This window comes from Pleurodeles waltl, chromosome 7 (genome assembly GCF_031143425.1).
Source record: "Pleurodeles waltl isolate 20211129_DDA chromosome 7, aPleWal1.hap1.20221129, whole genome shotgun sequence".
In the NCBI taxonomy this organism is placed as follows: Eukaryota; Metazoa; Chordata; class Amphibia; order Caudata; family Salamandridae; genus Pleurodeles; species Pleurodeles waltl.
The window spans coordinates 56,069,755-56,083,998 of NC_090446.1; the positions used below are offsets into that span (position 1 = coordinate 56,069,755).

Below are 14,244 nucleotides of genomic sequence, written 5' to 3' on the forward strand. Positions count from 1 at the left end.
AACTGCTACTGAGAGTTTACCTTCTAACTGCAATCCATAACGAAATGTAAACTAAATTAACCTCAGAAGGATGCAAAGCTCACTTAACTTCCCCGGGATTTAAAGTCATGACTAGCTGGTTACAGCAGTTATCAAAGGTGAGCACATAATTCCCTGAACCAAATACAAACGAAAACAATTCCCAATGGCTGAGAAGGAACTGTGCGCTGCTGTGCATGTGCTTGTGTGTTTTGATCTTGCGCCATTCATGACTGTTGCCCTGCTGTTTAGACACTACTCATGAAACAGTATAGACACTTTCCAAACTGCCCAACAATAAAGTCCTTTCAGAGAATTACTCTCACCTAGTAAATTATTTCATAGAATGTTTCAGTTTAATACAGCAACAACTCCCCAGTAAAACCTGTGAGAGACTGACAATATTTTGAATCCTAAATATCTTGGCCCACGTTCATCGAGGTTTACCGTCACCTTGCATCACGCAAGGGGGCGCATGGGTGAGATGTATCAACTCACACAAGGCCACCTTGCATGGCCCTGCACAGCTCAATAAACCTAGAGTAAAGCAACGCAGGGCAACTCGCTGACTTGTGTTACTCTGTTGCAGGGAGCTGATCCTTGGGTGCAGAGTGGGTGTCCCCACACATACACCCAGGGATTTTGGTGCATTCCCAGATTTACCATTAATGGTAAATTTGGGGAAACCTGAAAATGTGGAATGCACCTGCTCTGCAGGTGAAGCATTACAAGAAGAAATATTTGTATTTCTCCTCGTTCTTTCATCTTTTTGTGCAGGAAGGTACCCCTACCTGCACAAAAACAATACTGCCTACAATGGAAGCACCTTTGCAGCACAACGCATGGGTTCCTGCATTGGCCTCAGTCAGCCAAATGTGCGTCAGTGCTAGGAAAGGACATGAATGCGCCATATAATCATAAATACAACATTCCCGCCCTTTTCCATTCAGGAAGCATAGCAGGGTGGCTTACTGTGTTCTGCTGCATGAAAAAATTATAAATCTCTCTGTAGAAGAATGAATATTCAAGTAAATCTTTGTGTTTTCTTCACACACTGGTTAACCTAAAGTCACCCGTATCAAACTCCCCGAACCACAGAGACGCTTAGTTTAATGATTCACACTTCAGAGGTCTGATGATTTGGAGCCAAATTAAAAGACAAATGTTGCACCGCTTACATTTTAGGAGACAAATTCAAAAACAGATGTTGCACCCCTTACAATTTGGGAGACATATTAAAAGACATGTTACACCAATTCAATTTTGTTGGTTCTTTGTTCAACAGCGCAGAGGTTACTTGGGCTTTTTGGTAGCTTTCATATGCTTTGTGAAGTAAAACATTTTTGTTATCAAAGTCTCTTTACCTGAACATCTTCCCAGGCAAACTGTTGCTTTGTACAAAAGTTTTCTTTCTCCCAAAAGAGGTCACTCCCTTTCCCATAGGCCAATCCATCACTCTGCATACTTTTTACGCTCAGCCACATCCTTCCAACACGGAGTGACTATACCACCTGGAACAAAAAAAGGCTGTTGTTCTACTTTGACGCCACACAAAAGTTCCTGGTGGACAACCAACTCTTCGTGGGGTATGCTGAGCGAAGAAAGGACAGGCCATGCAGAAACGGACCATCTCCTGAAGGATCATGCTCTGTGTAAAAATCTGCTACGTTGGCCAAGAAGTAATCTCCTGAGGGCTTGTGTGCTCATTTCACCAGAGCAAAAGCTGCAACCACTGTGCACTGTGTTAGCATGTGGCGTTCTAGTCCTAGACATCTGCTAGGCAGCAACATGCGCACGTCCACAAAACACTGCTGCCTGAACAGTCTGGTCCATCGGAATCATTACTTTTCCCACTCAGGCCTGCAGGTCTTCCTCACATGAAATTGTTCTGCAGAGCCACCTCCAAGGAGGTGTTGCTGGGGTCTCTACCAGATGACTAATTTACTTACCTTCGGTAATGCGGTAGAGACTCTAACTAGCTGCAGATTCCACACCAACCCACCCATCCTCCCTGCCATGCGAACAGATTTCTAGGGACAGGGTTTCTCCCCTTTCAGAACCTTAGTTTTCAACACCAGTAGTCAGTTTTCTTTGTGGCTCTGCACTCCTAGCATGGAAAGTCGTGAAAAGAAACAGACATCAGCGTGCTGGGATGTTGCCTACATCACTTCCGGTGTGGACAAAGCCCTGTACAGCCAAACTATGCCACCTGCGCAGGGGTACTGCTAAAGAAATTTTATGGATCCAGTCTGGGGCCTGGAGATAATTCTAAGGTAAGGAATCTGTGACTAGATAAAGGGACTGATTTAGATTTTGGTTAATGGGTTACTCCTTCACAATGGTAATGTATAGCCCGATTGTCAAAATATACATCCCATAGGATATATTCATATTTCGGCAGATGGGCTATCCACAGTGCTTAATTTGTAAATAAAGAGGTGCCGGTGCTCAAAGCCCTTCTCTTAAACACGAGAATGCTGTAATTAAATCTGCCAGCACTGAATACTGTGGCAGCGTAATCTTGAAGCCATCTTGGGCCTCTTCAATCCATTTACGGCCACCCCTGCCCCTTCAGCTCATCCTGCAACTTTCTACTTTCTCCCTTTATGGCGCTTTTTAGTTTTTCCTTCTTCTGTCTTTCCTATATGAGTCTTTTGCTCACAGCAAGTGCTTGAGGCATAAGAATAAGCTCTGGCCCTCACAAATAAGTTCTGGTGCTCAACACCGGAAACAACAAGCACAAATTAAGCACTGGCTATCCATCACCGTTGGAGTAACCCATCCCCTGAAATCTAAATCAGGCCTAGAGTCTCTACCAGATAAGGCGTTACAGAAAGTAAGTAACTGGTTCACCTAGTCACGTGACCCAAGAACATGCTGCAGGTACCAAATACTTAGGACAAGAAAATGCCAACTTTCTAAAAGTGGCATTTTTGGAATTTTGACTTAAAGTCTGATTTCACTGTTAAAGAGGGCTTTAAATTTGAGTTCTTTAGACACCAAACTCGAACTGCCCACCTACTCCTTATTGAAAGCCAGCACTTATTAAATGTAATGAGTTAACCCAAAGTTATCCTATAGGAGAGGCAGGCCTTGCAGCAGTGAAAAACAAATGTAAGAATTTTTCACTACCAAGAAATGTAAAACCCCAAAGTACATGTCCTACTTTTTAAAAACAATGCACCCTTCCCTATGGGATGTTTGGACCTACTTTAGGGATTACACATATAGATCAAAAAGGAAGGTGTAGGTCTGGCAAAAGGCCTAAATTCCGGCTTAAAATTGTGCACATAGGCTGCAATGGCATACCTGAGACATGTTTTACAAGGCTACCTAAGTGGGTGGCAAAATCAGTGCTGCAGCCCCACTAGCAGCATTTAATTTACAGGCCCTGGTTACCTAGGGTACCACTTCATTAGGGACTTACAGGTAAGGTAAATGTGCCAATCAGGTGTAAGAGAATTCTACTATGTTTAGGAGAGCGTCCTCAACCACTTTAGCACTTATTGTTGTGGTAAAGTGCACAGAGTCCCAAGGGCAACTAAAACGATTTCAGGAAAAAAGTCTGAGGGAAGACCACCCTGAGGCTGACAGGTCTGAAAGGTTATCATTAGTATTGTCTTGTAGCCCTTCAAGACTATCCCAAGGATGTCTTCCAGATCGAAACACTTAGGGGGTCATTACGACCCTGGCGGATTTCCTCCGCCAGGGCCGCGGGACGCGGTGGCACCGCCGACAGGCCGGCGGTGCCCCGCGGGGCATTCTGACCGCGGCGGCTTAGCCGCGGTCAGTAAAGGGAAACCAGCGGTCTCCCGCCGGTTTCCCGCTGCCCCCAGGAATCCTCCAAGCCGGCGCAGCAAGCTGCGCCGGCTTGGGGATTCCGACTCCCCCTCCCGCCATCCAGTTCCTGGCGGTTCTCCCGCCGGGAACCGGATGGCGGGAGGGGGAGTCGCGGGGCCCCTGTGGGCCCCTGCAGTGCCCATGCCAATGGCATGGGCACTGCAGGGGCCCCCGTAAGAGGGCCCCTACAAGTATTTCACTGTCTGCTTGGCAGACAGTGAAATACGCGACGGGTGCAAATGCACCCGTTGCACCTTCCCACTCCGCCGGCTCGATTACGAGCCGGCATCCTCGTGGGAAGGTCGTTTTCCCCTGGGCTGGCGGGCGGCCTTTTGGCGGCCGCCCGCCAGCCCAGGGGAAAACTTGAAATACCCGGCGCGGTCTTTTGACCGCGGCGCGGTATTTTGGAGGGCGGAATTCTGGCGGGCGGCCTCCGCCACCCGTCAGAATCAGAATCAGGCCCTTAGTCTCTAGTGGGTTTTGTATTTCATGCTATTTTGAGAGCAGGACCACCCTTCTATTTTTATATGAGACAGCACTAGAAAAAGGTAATTTTCTAAAACTGGAGAAATCGACCAAGGAGCAAAGATAAAGTGAGATTGGTGTTTAGTGATGAATAAATCACCTACCACTGCAGGTTTATTAACGGAGAGTTATTCTGGTGATTTACATGAACTAGAAAGCTGGTCAAAGTTCTCAAATCAAAGATTATTCTAATGACACAGGTCTGATTTTCTGTCAGATGAATCACGCGTTTTCATGTCTGGCAGTAGCCAATACGTTTTGTTTTTAATAAGTTTATATATACTATACATACTTACAGAGACGCTCAGTCAGCTCTCTCCAGGCATTGGTCAGCTGTTCTGGCATTCATTTATTTTACTTCATTCCACAGCTGCATACACCATGGGGAACAGGATCAGCCCATTTCAACCACTGGCTCGCCTGACTGTGAGTGACTTTCTCCTCTTGCACAATGTGCACATCAACACAATAAGTAGCCGAATTTGGCCTTTGGTTTTTGCTTGTTTTACTCAGTTGAGGGTCCAGCAACTCCCCCAACACTGCAACCAGGCTGCCCATGAGTTGCATGTAGTCATGCAAAAGCTATTCATAAACAAAATAATAATTGATAAAGCCAAATAGTTGCCAGCCAGTGCAAGGCCTATTGACTTTGCAAATGGTTGTTTAGGAAGTGGCCAGGCACGAATACCTGCTGGACAAAAGTAATTAACCGAGTAAAGAACAGAATATGTACTTTTGACATTAGTTTTACATTTCTTGAATCCATATCAAACTAGCCCCGAGTGAATTTAGACTAACTGATTCATTCAAGGGAAGAGAAGCAAATCTATTGCCAGAAGAAATTATGTTTTTCTTTACAAAGAACAGTGAATTTGTCCTGGATCCATTGTTAATCCTCACCAAACATTCCAGCGCTGCCACCATGCAGACCAAGCAGACCAAGCAGAGTCTGGGTATGACTGCCGCACATTCGACACAAAAGACCACATTCCATTATTACCTAGACAAAAGGGAATATATCAAAATAGAATAAGTGATTGTCGAACGGTAACACCTTGGGGCTCCTTATAGGTAATATTTAAAAGAAGTTAAGGAGTACATGTACGAAACCATCGCAAAATCACAGATGCGAAAGCAAAATGTTTTTTTACTTTGTTCAGTACCCATTTGGTGTATGTTAGCACTCCCTACTTGCAAAATGAGTTTGGCCATCTGAACCGAAATGCAGCTGTGGTTGTAGGGCATTGACTTGTTACAATTTAAAGGTGGTGGTAACTGATTTGCAAAGTGTGAGGGGGCCCTGGATATGTCTCTCTTTTAGGAATCTTGTTGTGCCAGATTGGGAGGAGCCGCGTAGCCCCTCCCCCACCCCCGATATCTTCCCAAAGTAGATTTTTTTTTTTTTAAATCCTGGTTCCCTTAATGAACTGAGGCTGTTTAATAAAACAAATCTCCTGTTTGGGAATGTAAACACAGGGATGATGGTTTGAAGTTCCGTGCAAGTCGCCATCACTAACTTGGTACCCAATTATAGACGGTCACAGACAGCAACCTTCCCAATTAATATTCGTTGGACAGACTGTCCTGTGACTCCCTGGCATCGGAAATTCTGCTAAACAAACTACTATGGCAATATCAGAGACTGCCTTTAAAGTTTGGAACACAATTTGAAAACACATTTTGCGACCTGTTTCTTCAGACATCTGGTCCATTGTATTATAAGTTGGCTTCTATTAGCAAACAGGCAGCTCGAACAGTGTTCCCTATATATTGGTCTATGCATTCGAGTGAGTATAATACACCTGCCTGTAGTATCAGAGATAGCCATTATGTCAAAAAACAGGAGGGTGCAATCATTCCTCCCAATGGGTGTCATCTACCGTTCAAGCATGAATGTAATGTAATCCTTAGGGCCTGTTGTAGAGTTAGGCGGATGGAGTTGCTCCATCACGAACATGACGGATATCCCATCTGCGGTATTATCATACCATTACATCCTATGGGAATCTTGATACAGCAGACTGGATATTTGTCATGATTGGGACAGAGTAACCCGTACGCCCAATTCTAAATAAGGGCCTTAGTCTTGCTATTGTAGCTTGATACTCACAATCGTTAACCTAACCAGGGTTACAAGACATTAGTCTTCTGTAGAAGACGTCCGTCATCCCTATCTGCAGACCAGGAAACCTGGCAGAACCTGAAGTTTGTCAGAATTTTGCATTTTTTACTAAATATTTTCCTTTAATCTATTTCATGAAGGATATTTTTCAGCCAAAGATTTCTTAATGTTAAAATTTCCTCATTGCAACAGCAGGAGCCCTGTGTCACTTGTACAGTCTGATTCCTTACGTTTGAAGCTGCAAACACAATTATATGCTTGCAATAACATATTTCCACATTGGGATATGGACACTGAGAAACCAAAATCTCTTTGGCACAGAATGTAATGGTTTTTGTGGTCAGGAAAAATCTTTCAATGCTTCATTCTTTAATTCACCTATGGAGGCTTTATTACAGATGTGGGCTATATCTTCTGAAATATGTGATTACGTTCCATAACTGATAAATAATTTTATGTATATGTGAAAAATTATAAAGTTGCTCAACCAAATTGAATGGGGCGTGGGAGAGTTATGAAAGGAAATAACATAGTTCTTTCTTTCAAAATACAGAAGCCTAAACATGTGACTGTGCTTTTCCCATGCAGTTTTATCTCGCAATATTGAAGGGACTGTAATAAATTCATGCCTCGTTCATTCTTTAACAAGCACACCCGCAGTAGGCAGCATGCTTTAGCACAGTGTTGGCTCCTCGCCAGCAAACAAGTTGCTAGTGCCTCATACAAAGCTCTCGATGTTCTTGATCAAACTGTGATGTATGTGGTCAGTCCTTGTTCCCTACTACAAAATGCATCTGCTGATACCTCACAGATTCATTGATTTTGTAATTCACTAGAACAAAACTAAAACTAACCTCATGAAAATGTGATAAATTGTGAAACCACCCTCATCACTCCTCAGTGATCGACATGTTTCTGTCCAAACTTTACTAGCCAAACTGACATGATATGTAAAACAAGCCTCCTTCGAAAACCTCTGATATGAGTGAACATAAGCAGAAAAAGAGTACTTTATTTTATTTTAATTTTAAAACAAATGTACATGACAATAACGAGATAGTCGGGTCCAACGCTCGAAGCACCAGCTTCTACATAACACTGCAGGTGTCTATTTCTAGCCCTAGAAAGTTAAATTACATCTAAGTAGGGATCGCATGAATCTGTTACTTACAGGTTAACGTGAACTCGTAGAGATCATCGGGACAGATAACATCACTGTCTCTAAGGATCTTCGATGCAAGACACAGATAACATTAAAGTGTCTAAGGATCAATGGTGCAAGAAGCTCTACTCAAAATTAAGGACTTTAATTAGGCTTTCAGGGCGGGGGACCATTGTCCTGCCAGGAGGATGGTGGTCAGTAGGGCGCAAAGCGCTCCGTCCCTTTTCTAATCTCTCTTTAGGGGGATTTTAGCCATGCACAAGTTCCGTCAGTCACTTTCATTGGTTTGTGGGCTTGCCTTGCTTGTTTTAATTTGTGAAAGGCATGCATACCTCATGCCTTTTCTGGTGTGTAGCCCTCCTCCAGAGCTTCGGTAAACTACTGGAAACATACCAGGCTCCATGTTTCCCTAATGGTTTCTGGACTACTTTTTCTCTTTATTTTGCAGCACAGTGGTAATCGGGTTCGTTTTTTTTTTTCATTTAATGTGGCACAAAATTCCAGTTAGGAGATTACAACGGCAATAGCTCTAACTCAACATAATGCGAGACCTGTTGCATTGCAAATGCTTGTTTTTTATTTAGAGGAAAAGAAATGCATACTACTTATTCTATTATCACGTAAAGCTCAGGTAAAACAGCATTCTTTATTGAATCAGTTTCTTAAAACAAATATACATATAATCTACATTGAATACATATTAAAATTAGTACAAAGCAGACCAAAATGAAAACCCATAAAAGTTCATTTCATTTTAGGTCTACTTTTCTCCGGGTTTAGTTCACCTTAGGTGGACTTTTCCACCTCCTAATTGTTATAGTTAAACATGTTGTTATGTGATCCACATGTATTGGACCCCTAAACAGAATAGCATTGCCTCTGCTATTACTATTATCCCTTCCGCTTTGAAAACCTGTTTCAAAAAGTTCTTGGAGCCATCCAGTGGCTTGGGGCATAGACAAATAATATGTTCCAAAGTTTCCCTCTCCGTATTGCAGAGGTAGCACACACAGGTGGCACTGGGGAAGTGTCTCCATTGTCCATTAAATTGATTAAAAGATAGATTTAAAAAAAAGTCTTAATGGTAAAAATGCTATTGTTGCCTCTGTGTTCATGCTAAAATCTAGAGCTGGTTACAGTTGTGATATGTGACTTCAGGGTGTATTTCGCATTTTACGGTCAAGCGCGCAATTGTTCTGTTCCTGTTGAAATATTTCTGTGGGCTTTTAACCACACCCATGTCACGCCCATCACTTTTGTTGGTCCGTGGGCTGGCTTTTTAAAATTCACTTGATTTCTTTAGTGAAAGGTATGCATACCTCATGCCTTTTCCAGTGTTTAGCCCTCCTCGAGAGCACCGGCCAACTATTGAAAACATACAAGGCTCCATGTGTTCTGTATGGTTTCTGGACTAGTATTTCTCTTTATTTTGTAGGCAGCTCGATCTCACTTGGCACTAATCGAGTGCTTTTCATGACTACCACTTTATTTCTATTGTGTATCCTGGCACTCCTTCCCCAACTCAAGGTTTTACACAGTGCAATCGCGCTTGTTTCTTTTTATTATTATGCAAAGGCAAAACCGGGCCGGTCTTTTAGTTCTGATCAGTCACCTTCACGCTCGCGACGCGGCGCTTTAAATCGGCTTCCTTATGCGAAATTGTATTACTTTTCATTTTTTTGCTAATGCTCTTTTGAAGAGAGAATCAACGTTTTTGATTACCTACTTCTGATAGATCCTGAAGGCGGCAGTCTGAAATATGACTCTCCCATTCCCTATAATTGTTATTCTACCACAGCTCAAATGTTTATCTAGTCAATAGACCTCGTTTCCAAAGTGCTGTCATGGGGGTCTTCCACGCTTGAGCCTGGAAGTCAAACCAATCACACGCCATTAAAATAACACCAATAACATTTTAAGAGAGTGATTATCGGTGTGGTGTTTTTCCATCAAGCAGTGCATATTGATCGCCCAACGCAGATGGTATTAATATTTCTACACTTAAGCGCGTCACTTCCTTCGCTAAAGGAAGCATTTGTTCACAGCTTACAGTAACTTTCACAGAAAAGAAGTGATAGAGAGCAGCTCACGTTGTGGCTACACAACCGCAAGGTTCCTGATATTGATATAGTTCTATATATTAAGCATATTTTCCAATTGTTCTGGATTATTGTAAACTCTCATCAAATAAGGAATGCATCAAGCGAAATACGTCCAGGTTTGTTGCAGTGTTTTAAGCTGGGAGATTGTGTTTTGCGGGTCCAAATGGTATTGACAGTCAATTGTTTTAAGGAAAAAAGGCGAAAAGCATGAAAAGGAGGAGGGGGTAAGTTTGCTCCACTTCCACCCAGTGCTCAATCGTAAAGAATGTAACCTACTAACTATAGTCCACAGAACACAAAAAGAAAGTTTAAAGCTGAATTTCGTGTGATTGGGAACTATCTGACAAGAGAAACAGCAGGCCCATGCATAATTCACCCCTTACTGAATTAGCTGTTGCCTTTATGTTGCATTTACATTCCAAGCTTTTCAATTTCTTTACTGTAATTCGCTGCAGCACTTGCTCTGTGTTTTCATTCTGTGTTTGAGAGCTGTGAGATGCTGTCATGAATTACACTGTTTAGGGTTTTCCTTATTTCTTATGCTAGAACAGTAAGAACATCGGCGCTCTCAGTACTTCTGGCTAGCTGGGGATAGTTATAACTGTTTTCCTTTCGGTTTCCTAACACAAAACATCTTTACATCCCCTAAGGCCTCTGCTAATGTGGACATCCTCGGTGTAGTACACCGCCACATGTGCTGTTTCTATTAGTTACTGCTTTGCACTTCTTTTACTCTTTTTGGACATTTAGGACCTTCCTTTGAGTTTTAGAGATTGTTTAAATCCTTTGAATAGTATATTATTCTGGCATTACAAGTTCTGGGAACAGACACACCTTATAACGCTCATACATATCATATTAAATAGGTAGCAGATCTATTATTCTAGAATTTGGTAATATCTGCTCTTTCAATGTATATGCTACGTTGACTATTGTGCACTTCTGGGAATTATATGCATTATAACATTCTCAAAATTGTCAACATTCTGGAGAAAGGGATTGCCAGTAATGCCCCCTATATTTAACACACATTTACAAATGCAGAAGATTTCGCCGTGCCCAGACATTTTTCAGCCCCAGGAATTTTCAAAGGTGTATCTATCCTGGAGTTTGAAGTGATGGAAGAGAGTTGGCTAGGCTTATAAACTAGGGTAAAATCACATATATTCATTTGCACCGATTCCTCTTTTCTACGAGCTTACCTGGGCTATAATGTATTGAAAATTATTTGCATTTGTACAATGACACTATCATGCCTTGTCTACTCATAATATTACAGGTATTACCCCATTATGCCACAGTCAGCTTCATATCAGGGTGGATACCAACATTTCATGCATGCTGACACTATCTCATGAATTACCACTATAATTCAGATGGCATCATTTTAGCAGATTTGGGTGCCATGGATGCCCACATCATCATCATCACACACATAAGCTTTATTCGGCCAACACACCATCAAAGCAATACAATACAATATAAATATAAGTAAACATCATAATATCATAGCAAAATTTAAAAGAGTAAAATCCATGTTTGCCCGACTTAGAACAATTTCAGATCATTGTAAATAAAAGATGCGTATGCGCCATGCCGTTACTAAAAACTTGCTTACTATATAAATTGTCACATTTGAATTATGGCTTTTTAAAAACCTCAAAGCTAGAACATATTTCCTTAAGTTCAATTCCCGACAGATTTTGCGAATCCATTTAAACCTTGGGGTTGAGTAAGCGGGACAAAAAAACATAAAATGTTCTACTGTTTCGAAAGAAGTGCCACATGCAGGACAAATATCGGAGCTTAACTTAGGTCCCCATCTGCTCGTCAAGGCCTTCAAAGGTAATGTTCCGAATCGAAATCTGGCATACAAACTTTTGCCTAGTAAATCAGGTATTATATCTAGATATAGTTCAAACTCTGGGTACCATTTGAAATCAATAAACAAATTAGTTAAATGACCATTCGATTTTTGAGAAATGTAATTATTACGTATGTGGGACCAGTAAGCTCCTTTCAGTGCTTTTACATGGGACTTCACAAGTTGCTGGGGATTCTCCCAAAAGTTCCTCAATCCCAGCGTACAAAACCAACTGGATACGTGTTTGATCCATGGGATGGACGTAGAGTTAGGCCTTTTTAACAATTCTAGTAAAGAAGACTTATATATGGCCAGTTCGGGAACTATCCAAAGCCTCACCCAATATAATAGAGGCCGTAAGATAATTAGGTCAGCCATTCGTTTAAACCCTAGGTCTAAAAATAGGGGGGTTAATGGGGTGCTAGTAGGGCAAGCACATAAAGCCCGTGCAAAGCTATTCTCAATTTTGGTTATCCTACTGCTATCTGACATGCCCCAAATCTCTGCGCCGTAAACCGCAGCACCCTGTGCCTTAGCCACATAAATCTTTACTGCTGGAGACACAACTTTAGCGATCGTATTCCTATAAAGGCGCAATATGGATGCTGCCCGATGTTGCAAAAGCCCAGCACTCTTGCCAACTTGTTCCTCCCAAAGGAGTGAATCTGTAAGTCTCACACCCAAGTAATCAATGGAGCTAACCTGGTCCAAAATAGCTCCATCTAACCTAATAGTACATTTCTTACGAGGGCCAGAGCGAAGCACCATCAATTTCGTTTTCTTCGAGTTCAGCTCTAAACCAAAATTCCAGCAGAATGATTTAAATCTGTCCACAAGAATTTGCAAACCCATAGGGTTTTTTTAAATCAATAGAGAGTCATCCGCAAAAAGGAGAATAGGGATTTTCTGATTGACTAGGGTGGGAGCACCATTCTGGCATGTCATTAATTCTTGGACCACCTCGTTGATGAATAAAGAAAACAGAAGTGGTGCAAGCACACATCCCTGACGGACACTTCTTTTAATGGGAAATTTGTCAGTCAATTCACCTTGATTGCCCCATCTTACTTGCGCGTATGTGCCTTCATGCATGCGTATCAATAGATGGATAATATTGGGTGGTGCCCCTATTTTGTGTAACACTCCCCAAAGCTTATCTCTTGGGACCAAATCAAAAGCAGAACGCAGATCAACAAAAGCGACATATAGAGTTTGCTTTGCCAAGACTACGTATTTCCAGTGTAGCATGGTCATCCTAAAAGCCTGGTCAACCGTGCTAACTCTAGAGCGGGACCCTGCCTGAAGCGGTGAAAGGATCTGCTGCTCCGTCACCCAGCTCGAGAGTTTAACTAGCAGCTGTTTGGCAAAGATTTTTTGTAAATTGTCGATTAAACTGACCGGTCTGTAATTGATTGGAAGATTTACATTACCCTTTTTATAGATTGGGATAATTTCTGCACCCTTCCACGTCTCAGGGATCTGTCCTCCTTTTGTGATTTTATTTGACAGTAGGTTAATATACCAGGTCCATATAGATAACTCTGATTTGTTAAGGTCGCCTGGAATTTTATCGGGACCTGGGGCTTTACCTGACTTTAAAGAGTTGATAGCATCTGCAGTTTCTTCTAAGGAGAAACAAATATAACTCTCAGAGTTATATAGATTCCCATCAGGTGGAGAAGTGGCAAGGTTAGCATTTGGTAAAATTAGGGGGCCTAATCCCACTTTATCGCAATCAACAGCCCCAGTGGAGATAGTTCCTTCATACAGGAGAGAGAAGTGCTCCACCCAGGTTCCGGGTTGGATATGGTTCCTTAGATTAGACCTACCCCCTCTCTCGTGCTTAGTCAACAGTTCCCAGAAAAGCGTATTGTTGTTTGCTTTTGTAGCATCTAACAAATCCTGCCAAATAACATCTTCCCAAGTTTTCTTTGATTGTAAAATTGCCTTTTTATACATACATCTTGCTTGTTTAATCACCCCCGGGGTCCCGGCCTTTATGGCCTTTTTTAGCTCGGTCTTAGCCCTCATACATATATCATTAAACCATCTACTGTTTGACGAACCCCCGTGTTGCCGGCTTACCATGGCTGCCTTTTTATCAAAAACACTTTGAAGTTTGACCATCATATCTTCGTGAATATCAAGAAGTGGGATGGCTTCAGGCTCAAGGTCTTCGTAAGCTGACAAATTATCTAAAAACACTTGATAAATCTTACGTAGCAAATAGGGGTTTGACATAACTTTGGGCCACCTCACCTTTGTTTTAGCATTGTTTAAAATAGGGGGAGGGACCATTGATGGTTGCGTATTCGAGGTTCTACCAAAGATATTCCCAGAAAGGGTAACAGCAGTGGGAAGTGATCACTCTCGCACCTTGAATCTACCCTCATGTCTAGCAGCAACGGCCAAAGACTCACATCCACCAAAAAATAATCAATTACACTGGCCACAGAACCTCGTAGGAATGTCGGTGCAAGGTTTAAATCAGAAGGAGTTCGACCATTGCAAGCCCTTAGGCCAAACTTTAAGCATAATGTAGCAAGCTGTGCTGCGACACGAGAGCGTGGACGATGACTATCACCATCCAATTGTGCAATCCCCCATAATT

General features: G+C 42.2%; 1 protein-coding gene across 1 annotated transcript in view; it reads left to right on the forward strand.

Moving 5' to 3' along the window:
* The window catches only part of LOC138247178 (killer cell lectin-like receptor subfamily B member 1B allele A), a 344,850-nt gene that overhangs the window by 77,799 nt on the left and 252,807 nt on the right, over positions 1–14,244 (forward strand). The gene's annotated exons all lie outside the window — the stretch shown is intronic.